Source organism: Hyla sarda, unplaced genomic scaffold, assembly GCF_029499605.1.
Source record: "Hyla sarda isolate aHylSar1 unplaced genomic scaffold, aHylSar1.hap1 scaffold_1108, whole genome shotgun sequence".
In the NCBI taxonomy this organism is placed as follows: domain Eukaryota; kingdom Metazoa; phylum Chordata; class Amphibia; order Anura; family Hylidae; genus Hyla; species Hyla sarda.
This window is the reverse complement of record NW_026607728.1, coordinates 15,832-28,966: the sequence shown is the minus strand read 5'-3', so window position 1 is coordinate 28,966 and position 13,135 is coordinate 15,832. Positions and strand designations below refer to the sequence as shown.

General features: G+C 43.9%; 3 non-coding genes across 3 annotated transcripts; all 3 read left to right on the top strand.

Moving 5' to 3' along the window:
* Positions 1-1,980: 1,980 nt before the first annotated feature.
* On the top strand, positions 1,981-2,171 carry LOC130301038 (U2 spliceosomal RNA). Its single transcript, XR_008851757.1, has one exon. It is a non-coding gene; the product is annotated as a U2 spliceosomal RNA (small nuclear RNA).
* Positions 2,172-4,266: 2,095 nt separating this feature from the next.
* LOC130301037 (U2 spliceosomal RNA) lies at positions 4,267-4,457 on the top strand. The gene has a single exon (XR_008851756.1). It is a non-coding gene; the product is annotated as a U2 spliceosomal RNA (small nuclear RNA).
* A 2,078-nt stretch (positions 4,458-6,535) lies between these two features.
* Positions 6,536-6,726, top strand: LOC130301036 (U2 spliceosomal RNA). Its single transcript, XR_008851755.1, has one exon. It is a non-coding gene; the product is annotated as a U2 spliceosomal RNA (small nuclear RNA).
* Positions 6,727-13,135: the final 6,409 nt, after the last annotated feature.

Below are 13,135 nucleotides of genomic sequence, written 5' to 3'. Positions count from 1 at the left end.
TGCTGCTGCAGCCAAAAAACAAAAGGTGGTGCTGCTGCTTCTGCTTGTGTCTGGCCGCTGTTGGAGCGTCCAGGCACAGGACTTCTGCTGCTGCTGACTAAATGGCCTCCTTAATTGGATCATTTGAGTAGCCAGCACACCTGTGCAGGTAGGGCATGACATGATAGGCAGCTGCCTTGATAGCGGGTGGGTGCTGAATGTTCCTAATTGACAAAATAAGATTAATGCTTATGAAGAAATATAAAATCTCATCCCTTCCCCAATATCGCGCCACACCCCTACCCCTTAATTCCCTGGTTGAACTTGATGGACATATGTCTTTTTTCGACCGTACTAACTATGTAACTATGTAACATAACATGGGGGGGGGGGGGTCTCCTGGCTGTTCACACAGGTGTGTCATTGCTGTACATTGACCATGCATTGCTTCTGTGGTATTGCAAAGGCAAAGACAAATGCTTCCAGCCATCCATTGCACTAATGGATTGGTCATCAGCTGGCTGTCTATGTCCCGCATCAATATAGACCAAAGTACAGAGGGTTAGGCTATGCTATTGTGCACCTACCTGATGCATCAGAAGGTGCGAGGCCCTTGCTAAATTCTGTGCACAGACTTTGAGATCTATACTTTAGACTGTATCTAAACCTGCTCCAACATGGACTGACATTCTGGCCTACTTTCAGCCGATGCGACTTGTCTGTCGCTGAACAGTCGCTTTTTATGTATTCAGCACCTATGTATAATGTTGTAAAAATGCTCTAGAAGCTAAAGTCGCAGAAATGTCACACATATTTGGCCTGCAACTTTCTGTGCGACAAATTCAGACAGGAAAAATCAGTATAAATCCTTAGAAAATTATCCCCCAGTGTCTCCATCTGCTGGCGGTATTGAATAAGCATTGCTGCACTGATGGGGTATGCATTAGACGAAAAAAAAGAAGAAAAAGAAGAATAATACGCCCAGAAAAGAGGCGAAAAGGAGAAAAACGTAAAAAAACGTGAAAAAAAAGTAAGAGGAAGAGAAGGGAAAAAAAGGTGGAAATGGGTTTAAAAGTGATTTCGGCGGAGAAATATATATATATATATATATATATATATATATATATACGCGCACACACACACATATATATAAACGTATTCTCCGTTGAGATATTGCAGCCGCTGCTGTGTCCAGGCCCAGGAGCCTTAGCACTGTGCTGTGATGTCACTCAATACCACTGACATCACTAGGTGTAAACAACATCTCTCCTTTGCTGTGTATGTGACTATGGAGCTGTTTGGTGATGTCGTCTATTATGGCCTTCATAGAAGCAACAGGAGATTGTTGCATCCATCTAGAACCCTCAGAACTACAGTGCTATGATGTCACTCACTTCCACAGGCCTTGCAGAGTGTAAACAACAACAACCCAGCTTTGTTGTGTATGTAACCATAGGGATTTGTGATGTCACCTAGAACCTTCACAGCAGCGACAGCTTTATGAGGAGCATCAGCACTGCTCTGCCTGAGCAGAACCATCACCGCCATAGGTTGTCAAATAACCCGGATTTAACCCACACAGGTAAGTCCAATGGGGTGCAGGCATGTCCTCTATGCTTACAGCTTCCCGTGGGTGTTGGTTTGATACCGTTTGGGGACAGCCAAGGAGGCATCTGCAGGCAACAAAGGTAGGTGTGTGCTTGTGTGTGTGTTTCCTATGCAGATCCTAAGCCCAGTGTCACATGCAAGTAGGAGGAGTAAGAAGGGTTCCTGGCAAATCCGGGTTATGGATTGCATTTAAAAAGGCCCCGTGGGAGTGCAATGGGCCCCTGTCTTGCTGCTTAGCAATAATGGTATGGGTTTAGGTTCTGCTGTGTGTACTGGTGGTTGACTGCCCCCCAGCCCAGAGTGTGCATGGAAAATTGTCTGGCAGCCTCCCTGACAGCAAGCAGTGATAGTGCCCATGAAGGGGACCTTGTTGGGCCCGCCCCTTTCACGGTTATCGCTTCTCGGCCTTTTGGCTAAGATCAAGTGTAGTATCTGTTCTTATCAGTTTAATATCTGATACGTCCCCTATCTGGGGACCATATATTAAATGGATTTTTGAGAACGGGGGCCGATTTCGAAGCTTGCTTCCGTCGCCCTATGCATTGACCCGATATGGCAGTATCTTCGGGTACAGTGCACCACCCCCTTACAGGGTTAAAAAGAAAGATTCCTACTTTCATTGCTACCTGCTTGCTGGCTAGCCAGCTAGCCAGCCCTGTGGGCCTTGCTGCTGCTGCAGCCAAAAAACAAAAGGTGGTGCTGCTGCTTCTGCTGCTTCTGCTTGTGTCTGGCCGCTGTTGGAGCGTCCAGGCACAGGACTTCTGCTGCTGCTGACTAAATGGCCTCCTTAATTGGATCATTTGAGTAGCCAGCACACCTGTGCAGGTAGGGCATGACATGATAGGCAGCTGCCTTGATAGCGGGTGGGTGCTGAATGTTCCTAATTGACAAAATAAGATTAATGCTTATGAAGAAATATAAAATCTCATCCCTTCCCCAATATCGCGCCACACCCCTACCCCTTAATTCCCTGGTTGAACTTGATGGACATATGTCTTTTTTCGACCGTACTAACTATGTAACTATGTAACATAACATGGGGGGGGGGGGGGGGGTCTCCTGGCTGTTCACACAGGTGTGTCATTGCTGTACATTGACCATGCATTGCTTCTGTGGTATTGCAAAGGCAAAGACAAATGCTTCCAGCCATCCATTGCACTAATGGATTGGTCATCAGCTGGCTGTCTATGTCCCGCATCAATATAGACCAAAGTACAGAGGGTTAGGCTATGCTATTGTGCACCTACCTGATGCATCAGAAGGTGCGAGGCCCTTGCTAAATTCTGTGCACAGACTTTGAGATCTATACTTTAGACTGTATCTAAACCTGCTCCAACATGGACTGACATTCTGGCCTACTTTCAGCCGATGCGACTTGTCTGTCGCTGAACAGTCGCTTTTTATGTATTCAGCACCTATGTATAATGTTGTAAAAATGCTCTAGAAGCTAAAGTCGCAGAAATGTCACACATATTTGGCCTGCAACTTTCTGTGCGACAAATTCAGACAGGAAAAATCAGTATAAATCCTTAGAAAATTATCCCCCAGTGTCTCCATCTGCTGGCGGTATTGAATAAGCATTGCTGCACTGATGGGGTATGCATTAGACGAAAAAAAAGAAGAAAAAGAAGAATAATACGCCCAGAAAAGAGGCGAAAAGGAGAAAAACGTAAAAAAACGTGAAAAAAAAGTAAGAGGAAGAGAAGGGAAAAAAAGGTGGAAATGGGTTTAAAAGTGATTTCGGCGGAGAAATATATATATATATATATATATATATATATATATATATATATATATATATATATACGCGCACACACACACATATATATAAACGTATTCTCCGTTGAGATATTGCAGCCGCTGCTGTGTCCAGGCCCAGGAGCCTTAGCACTGTGCTGTGATGTCACTCAATACCACTGACATCACTAGGTGTAAACAACATCTCTCCTTTGCTGTGTATGTGACTATGGAGCTGTTTGGTGATGTCGTCTATTATGGCCTTCATAGAAGCAACAGGAGATTGTTGCATCCATCTAGAACCCTCAGAACTACAGTGCTATGATGTCACTCACTTCCACAGGCCTTGCAGAGTGTAAACAACAACAACCCAGCTTTGTTGTGTATGTAACCATAGGGATTTGTGATGTCACCTAGAACCTTCACAGCAGCGACAGCTTTATGAGGAGCATCAGCACTGCTCTGCCTGAGCAGAACCATCACCGCCATAGGTTGTCAAATAACCCGGATTTAACCCACACAGGTAAGTCCAATGGGGTGCAGGCATGTCCTCTATGCTTACAGCTTCCCGTGGGTGTTGGTTTGATACCGTTTGGGGACAGCCAAGGAGGCATCTGCAGGCAACAAAGGTAGGTGTGTGCTTGTGTGTGTGTTTCCTATGCAGATCCTAAGCCCAGTGTCACATGCAAGTAGGAGGAGTAAGAAGGGTTCCTGGCAAATCCGGGTTATGGATTGCATTTAAAAAGGCCCCGTGGGAGTGCAATGGGCCCCTGTCTTGCTGCTTAGCAATAATGGTATGGGTTTAGGTTCTGCTGTGTGTACTGGTGGTTGACTGCCCCCCAGCCCAGAGTGTGCATGGAAAATTGTCTGGCAGCCTCCCTGACAGCAAGCAGTGATAGTGCCCATGAAGGGGACCTTGTTGGGCCCGCCCCTTTCACGGTTATCGCTTCTCGGCCTTTTGGCTAAGATCAAGTGTAGTATCTGTTCTTATCAGTTTAATATCTGATACGTCCCCTATCTGGGGACCATATATTAAATGGATTTTTGAGAACGGGGGCCGATTTCGAAGCTTGCTTCCGTCGCCCTATGCATTGACCCGATATGGCAGTATCTTCGGGTACAGTGCACCACCCCCTTACAGGGTTAAAAAGAAAGATTCCTACTTTCATTGCTACCTGCTTGCTGGCTAGCCAGCTAGCCAGCCCTGTGGGCCTTGCTGCTGCTGCAGCCAAAAAACAAAAGGTGGTGCTGCTGCTTCTGCTGCTTCTGCTTGTGTCTGGCCGCTGTTGGAGCGTCCAGGCACAGGACTTCTGCTGCTGCTGACTAAATGGCCTCCTTAATTGGATCATTTGAGTAGCCAGCACACCTGTGCAGGTAGGGCATGACATGATAGGCAGCTGCCTTGATAGCGGGTGGGTGCTGAATGTTCCTAATTGACAAAATAAGATTAATGCTTATGAAGAAATATAAAATCTCATCCCTTCCCCAATATCGCGCCACACCCCTACCCCTTAATTCCCTGGTTGAACTTGATGGACATATGTCTTTTTTCGACCGTACTAACTATGTAACTATGTAACATAACATGGGGGGGGGGGGGGGGTCTCCTGGCTGTTCACACAGGTGTGTCATTGCTGTACATTGACCATGCATTGCTTCTGTGGTATTGCAAAGGCAAAGACAAATGCTTCCAGCCATCCATTGCACTAATGGATTGGTCATCAGCTGGCTGTCTATGTCCCGCATCAATATAGACCAAAGTACAGAGGGTTAGGCTATGCTATTGTGCACCTACCTGATGCATCAGAAGGTGCGAGGCCCTTGCTAAATTCTGTGCACAGACTTTGAGATCTATACTTTAGACTGTATCTAAACCTGCTCCAACATGGACTGACATTCTGGCCTACTTTCAGCCGATGCGACTTGTCTGTCGCTGAACAGTCGCTTTTTATGTATTCAGCACCTATGTATAATGTTGTAAAAATGCTCTAGAAGCTAAAGTCGCAGAAATGTCACACATATTTGGCCTGCAACTTTCTGTGCGACAAATTCAGACAGGAAAAATCAGTATAAATCCTTAGAAAATTATCCCCCAGTGTCTCCATCTGCTGGCGGTATTGAATAAGCATTGCTGCACTGATGGGGTATGCATTAGACGAAAAAAAAGAAGAAAAAGAAGAATAATACGCCCAGAAAAGAGGCGAAAAGGAGAAAAACGTAAAAAAACGTGAAAAAAAAGTAAGAGGAAGAGAAGGGAAAAAAAGGTGGAAATGGGTTTAAAAGTGATTTCGGCGGAGAAATATATATATATATATATATATATATATATATATATATACGCGCACACACACACATATATATAAACGTATTCTCCGTTGAGATATTGCAGCCGCTGCTGTGTCCAGGCCCAGGAGCCTTAGCACTGTGCTGTGATGTCACTCAATACCACTGACATCACTAGGTGTAAACAACATCTCTCCTTTGCTGTGTATGTGACTATGGAGCTGTTTGGTGATGTCGTCTATTACGGCCTTCATAGAAGCAACAGGAGATTGTTGCATCCATCTAGAACCCTCAGAACTACAGTGCTATGATGTCACTCACTTCCACAGGCCTTGCAGAGTGTAAACAACAACAACCCAGCTTTGTTGTGTATGTAACCATAGGGATTTGTGATGTCACCTAGAACCTTCACAGCAGCGACAGCTTTATGAGGAGCATCAGCACTGCTCTGCCTGAGCAGAACCATCACCGCCATAGGTTGTCAAATAACCCGGATTTAACCCACACAGGTAAGTCCAATGGGGTGCAGGCATGTCCTCTATGCTTACAGCTTCCCGTGGGTGTTGGTTTGATACCGTTTGGGGACAGCCAAGGAGGCATCTGCAGGCAACAAAGGTAGGTGTGTGCTTGTGTGTGTGTTTCCTATGCAGATCCTAAGCCCAGTGTCACATGCAAGTAGGAGGAGTAAGAAGGGTTCCTGGCAAATCCGGGTTATGGATTGCATTTAAAAAGGCCCCGTGGGAGTGCAATGGGCCCCTGTCTTGCTGCTTAGCAATAATGGTATGGGTTTAGGTTCTGCTGTGTGTACTGGTGGTTGACTGCCCCCCAGCCCAGAGTGTGCATGGAAAATTGTCTGGCAGCCTCCCTGACAGCAAGCAGTGATAGTGCCCATGAAGGGGACCTTGTTGGGCCCGCCCCTTTCACGGTTATCGCTTCTCGGCCTTTTGGCTAAGATCAAGTGTAGTATCTGTTCTTATCAGTTTAATATCTGATACGTCCCCTATCTGGGGACCATATATTAAATGGATTTTTGAGAACGGGGGCCGATTTCGAAGCTTGCTTCCGTCGCCCTATGCATTGACCCGATATGGCAGTATCTTCGGGTACAGTGCACCACCCCCTTACAGGGTTAAAAAGAAAGATTCCTACTTTCATTGCTACCTGCTTGCTGGCTAGCCAGCTAGCCAGCCCTGTGGGCCTTGCTGCTGCTGCAGCCAAAAAACAAAAGGTGGTGCTGCTGCTTCTGCTGCTTCTGCTTGTGTCTGGCCGCTGTTGGAGCGTCCAGGCACAGGACTTCTGCTGCTGCTGACTAAATGGCCTCCTTAATTGGATCATTTGAGTAGCCAGCACACCTGTGCAGGTAGGGCATGACATGATAGGCAGCTGCCTTTATAGCGGGTGGGTGCTGAATGTTCCTAATTGACAAAATAAGATTAATGCTTATGAAGAAATATAAAATCTCATCCCTTCCCCAATATCGCGCCACACCCCTACCCCTTAATTCCCTGGTTGAACTTGATGGACATATGTCTTTTTTCGACCGTACTAACTATGTAACTATGTAACATAACATGGGGGGGGGGGGGGTCTCCTGGCTGTTCACACAGGTGTGTCATTGCTGTACATTGACCATGCATTGCTTCTGTGGTATTGCAAAGGCAAAGACAAATGCTTCCAGCCATCCATTGCACTAATGGATTGGTCATCAGCTGGCTGTCTATGTCCCGCATCAATATAGACCAAAGTACAGAGGGTTAGGCTATGCTATTGTGCACCTACCTGATGCATCAGAAGGTGCGAGGCCCTTGCTAAATTCTGTGCACAGACTTTGAGATCTATACTTTAGACTGTATCTAAACCTGCTCCAACATGGACTGACATTCTGGCCTACTTTCAGCCGATGCGACTTGTCTGTCGCTGAACAGTCGCTTTTTATGTATTCAGCACCTATGTATAATGTTGTAAAAATGCTCTAGAAGCTAAAGTCGCAGAAATGTCACACATATTTGGCCTGCAACTTTCTGTGCGACAAATTCAGACAGGAAAAATCAGTATAAATCCTTAGAAAATTATCCCCCAGTGTCTCCATCTGCTGGCGGTATTGAATAAGCATTGCTGCACTGATGGGGTATGCATTAGACGAAAAAAAAGAAGAAAAAGAAGAATAATACGCCCAGAAAAGAGGCGAAAAGGAGAAAAACGTAAAAAAACGTGAAAAAAAAGTAAGAGGAAGAGAAGGGAAAAAAAGGTGGAAATGGGTTTAAAAGTGATTTCGGCGGAGAAATATATATATATATATATATATATATATATATATATATATATATACGCGCACACACACACATATATATAAACGTATTCTCCGTTGAGATATTGCAGCCGCTGCTGTGTCCAGGCCCAGGAGCCTTAGCACTGTGCTGTGATGTCACTCAATACCACTGACATCACTAGGTGTAAACAACATCTCTCCTTTGCTGTGTATGTGACTATGGAGCTGTTTGGTGATGTCGTCTATTATGGCCTTCATAGAAGCAACAGGAGATTGTTGCATCCATCTAGAACCCTCAGAACTACAGTGCTATGATGTCACTCACTTCCACAGGCCTTGCAGAGTGTAAACAACAACAACCCAGCTTTGTTGTGTATGTAACCATAGGGATTTGTGATGTCACCTAGAACCTTCACAGCAGCGACAGCTTTATGAGGAGCATCAGCACTGCTCTGCCTGAGCAGAACCATCACCGCCATAGGTTGTCAAATAACCCGGATTTAACCCACACAGGTAAGTCCAATGGGGTGCAGGCATGTCCTCTATGCTTACAGCTTCCCGTGGGTGTTGGTTTGATACCGTTTGGGGACAGCCAAGGAGGCATCTGCAGGCAACAAAGGTAGGTGTGTGCTTGTGTGTGTGTTTCCTATGCAGATCCTAAGCCCAGTGTCACATGCAAGTAGGAGGAGTAAGAAGGGTTCCTGGCAAATCCGGGTTATGGATTGCATTTAAAAAGGCCCCGTGGGAGTGCAATGGGCCCCTGTCTTGCTGCTTAGCAATAATGGTATGGGTTTAGGTTCTGCTGTGTGTACTGGTGGTTGACTGCCCCCCAGCCCAGAGTGTGCATGGAAAATTGTCTGGCAGCCTCCCTGACAGCAAGCAGTGATAGTGCCCATGAAGGGGACCTTGTTGGGCCCGCCCCTTTCACGGTTATCGCTTCTCGGCCTTTTGGCTAAGATCACGTGTGGATTTCTGTGCGTGGTTTGGGTTGAAAGGAGTGGTGATCGGGGCCCTCTTTACGGGGGGCCCTGGATTGTTGCTGAGCTGCGATCGTGGGTTATACCTGCGAGAAGGCGCGTGGACTTGAGGACACGGTGCGGATCTACGTTCCTGGCGAGCACCGGGGGACGATCGGACTTGACCAAATCGTTGTGGAGATTCTTCGCAAGCTTGATTACCTACAGGTATGGAATGTATTGGCTATACAGGATTTTCCTAGGCAAGGAATTTATGATATTACTTTTTGTGGTTCTGAGATTTGCCAGAGAGTCTATATGGATCTTGAAGAAATGAAGAGGAAAAGTGAGCCTGCTATAATGAAGAAGATTAAAGTGGAACCGTTATTTATGAATACAACAAAGGTAGTAATTGTCCACATGTATAATCCTAAGGTTTCTGATGAAATGGTTACAAACTTTTTGTTCCGGTATTGCGAGGAAGTGAAATTTATAGGAAGACTTAAGAACAAGTTTGGGTACTTTAATTGTAAGAGAAAGTTTATTGTAAAATTTAAAAAAGATGAAGGAATGCAAGATGGAAGGAAGAGCATACCACAGGTGTTTTCTATCGGAGGAGAGAGAGGTTTCTGCTTTTATGAAGGCCAGTTGCAATATTGTAGAAAGTGCCATGCCTATGGCCATGTGCAGGATTATTGCCCTGAGAAAGGAGAATGTTGCAGAAATTGTGGGAAAACTGGTCATGAAGCAAGTATTTGTACAGAGAAGAAGACATGTGATATCTGTGGAAGTGAGGAACATTTGGCAAGAGGCTGTGATATGTGGTATAAAAAGAAGAGAAGTTATGCTGATGCAGCTGGGAATAGAGGAGAACAAAGAGAAAAAGGGGGAGGGAGGTTTGTTCCTGGAGTTGGTGAGAGTGTGAGTGTGAGTGTTAATGTGGCACAGGTGGCTGAGGAAAGTTCTGTGATAGTGGAGCACATTAGCACTCAGGAGAGGTCAGGGGAGGAGGGTGTTTCCACTGCTGTGACTGGTGAGGAGACAGGTGTGGGAGGTGAATTTACCTTGGTGAAAAAGAAAAAAGCAAAAAAAGTGAAAGTGGTGGAGAAAATTGAGACAGTGTATGGTGATGTTCTTTCTAGTGAAGAGGCTATGGATGATATTGAATGTCCAAACCCAATTGTGGGGGAGGAGGAGGGAATGGAAGTTGTTGGGTCATCTCAGAGATCTCTAACACCTGGTCAGAGAGTTTCTCGCAGTAAGGAAGAAGAGGAGGAGGAAGATGAGGATGTGCAGGTTGTGAATAAAAGGTGTAAGACAGGGAGCTGGTCTGAGGATCAGGAAGCCCTTGTTCTTGGTAGTGATAATGAAATAGACAGGGACTCTAACATAGGGTCGCCTGATTGTTTTGCAAGTTTACATAGGAAAGTTGAAGGCCAAAATGTTAATTTCTAAGTTAAGATGGATTTTAAAGCATTTGGTTTTCTTTTCCTAGTTATTATGACTTTGGTTGTAACAACTATTAATGTAAGAAGTATTGAGTCTGAAATTAGGAGAGCTGCAATTTTTGATATTCTTGAGAATGTTAGAAGTGATGTGATATGTTTACAGGAGTGTGCAATAAAGTCAGCACCTTATGCAAATGAGTGGAAGTGTGGGCAGTCCTTCTGGTCCACATGTGCAGAAAACAAAAATGAAGGTGTTGGGATTTTATTGCGAAACAGGGACATTAAAGTTTTAAATTGCCAAACTTTAGTACCTGGTCGTTGTATGGTTTTAATTTTTGAGGTTTTGGGCAAGAGGATGAGAATTTTTAATGTGTATGCTCCAGCAGAAAAACAAGCACGTTTGTCTTTTTTAGAGTCCCTTAAGTTTTTTATCCCTGGTCGTGAAGATACTATTATTGTTGGCGATTTTAACTGCATTAGATCCGTCAATGATCGTGAGAGCTCTGCTGAGGTTAGAACTGATATTACTTCCAATGTTTTAAATCAAATTATTCAAGACTTGCATTTTACTGATGTTGGACTGATGGTTAGCACTGATGAAAGATATACGTACATATCAGATAGTGGCCGCTGTAAATCCCGGATCGATTACATCCTGGTCTCTGATGGGATTAAGGTGGTCCGGTGCAATCAAATGATGTCAACTTTCTCAGACCACAAGATGGTGTCGGCTGAGATAAGTGTCACAGAGTCCCTTCATTTTGGGAGGGGGCTCTGGAAATTAAATGTAAGTCTATTGGAAGATGAGGAAGTAATGGCTGGTTTTAATCATGTGTTTTTATCCTGTGTTTCTAAACAACCTGATTTTAGTAATGTCTTAGTGTGGTGGGAATGGGCTAAAGGAGAGTTTTCTAATTTCTTTAAGATGTTTTGCATAAAGAGAGCACAAGAGAAGAGGAGGAGTGATGAAAGGCTTGTATCCCGGTTAGAGACTCTCTATAAGTTTAAACGTGTTGGTGTGGAGGTGGAGGATGAGATTGTTAAGGTGAAGGGGGAGATGAAAAAAAGGTTGTTGGAAAAGGGAAGGAATATTGTATATAAGTCTAAAGTGCAGCACCTAGAAGAAAATGAGCAGTGTACACGGTATTTCTTTAAAAAATGTTTTAATGCTAAAGGTGTTTTTAAATCTGTTTTTACCCCTACGGGGGAAGTTTTTGGAGAGGAGATGGTGAAGGAGATTGGCAGATTTTATGAGACACTCTTTAGTAATAAGAGCAGAGCCAGTGAGACGGAGATGAATGATTATTGTAATATTTTGGAGAATAATGTTCCTGTTGAAAAAGTAGATTTTTTGATTGATGATGTTAGTGAAGGGGAGATCAAGCAGGCCCTGGGTAAGATGGCCAAAGGGAAGACACCAGGCTGTGATGGTCTCCCCGCTGAGTTTTATTCCGCGTTCTGGAATATTTTAAGTAAAGAGTTTACACGGGTGGTGCAATATGTTTTTAACTCAGGTGTTTTAGCTGAATCTATGAAGAAAGGGGTCATAACATTAATTCATAAAAAAGGTGATGGCAGAGATCTTAAAAATTGGAGACCTATAACTTTATTAAATTGTGACTACAAGATAATTGCTAAGATTGTGGCTAATAGACTGAGTGATGTAGTGGACCACCTTGTGGGAGAATACCAAGTTTGTGCAGTACCGAAAAGAAAAATAACAGATAATTTATTGCTTTTAAGAGACTCTATTTATTACAGTAACTTTAACAAGAATGCACTGTTTGTTGAGTCCATAGATTTCGAAAAGGCTTATGATAAGGTTGCACATGATTTTATGTTCATTGCTTTAAAACACTTAGGTATTCCAGAAAAGTTATTATCTGTTATTATGAGTTTTTATCATGGGGTGACAAGTCAGATTTTAGTAAATGGGCATGTGGGGCCTGCTTTTAATGTCTTGTCTGGAGTCAGACAGGGATGCCCACTCTCCCCAATTCTGTTTATATGCGTTATAGAGGGCCTGTTGAAGAATGTGCAGAAAGATAAATGTGTGAGTGGTTTTTTTATTCCAGGTAGTGATGGTAGTAAGTTAAAGGTTTTCAGTTATATGGACGATGTGGTTTTTACTTGTACATCCCAAGCAGATCTCAACAGAGTAAATTTGCATGTGAGGATTTTTTGTTGTGTGGCTGGGATGAATGTGAACTGGGGGAAGTGCCAATTATGCAGTTTTGGGAACCAAGAGAATATAGTAGTGGATGGTGTTAAGGAAAAAGAAGACATTGAAGTGCTAGGAGTGATATTTGATAAAGACCTCAAAGGAAAGAAAAGTTATGAGACTTTGGACAGTAAAATTGAGAAGAAGCTATCCTTCTGGAGGTTAAGGAACTTGTCACTTAAAGGGAAAGTTCTTATCATTAAGTCTGTAATCCTACCGCTTCTCTTGTATACGGCTATGGTGCTTCCTCCAGGGAAGTTATGGACTAGGAGAGTCACAAGGAAGCTTTTTGTGTTCTTCTGGGGGTCTAAGATGGAGAAAATGAGAAGAGAAGAAGTGATGAAGAGTATGAATTTGGGCGGATATAACTTTCCAAACATTGATCTGTTTTTAAAGGTGCACTATTTTCTTTTAATTTTTAAATTGATACAGTGCAATAATAGGGCGGCAGACATGAGTAAATACCTTGCAGGATGGTTGTTTTCCAAATGGGGCTGGTGTGAGAGGGATTTGAGGAGACCCATAGCACATGTGATACCTACCTTCTATGTGCTCCTCAGGTCTTTCAATGATCAATTTGGTTTGAGCTCTTTAGGTGAACCTGATAAAAAGAAAATAGAACAAGAAATAAGGA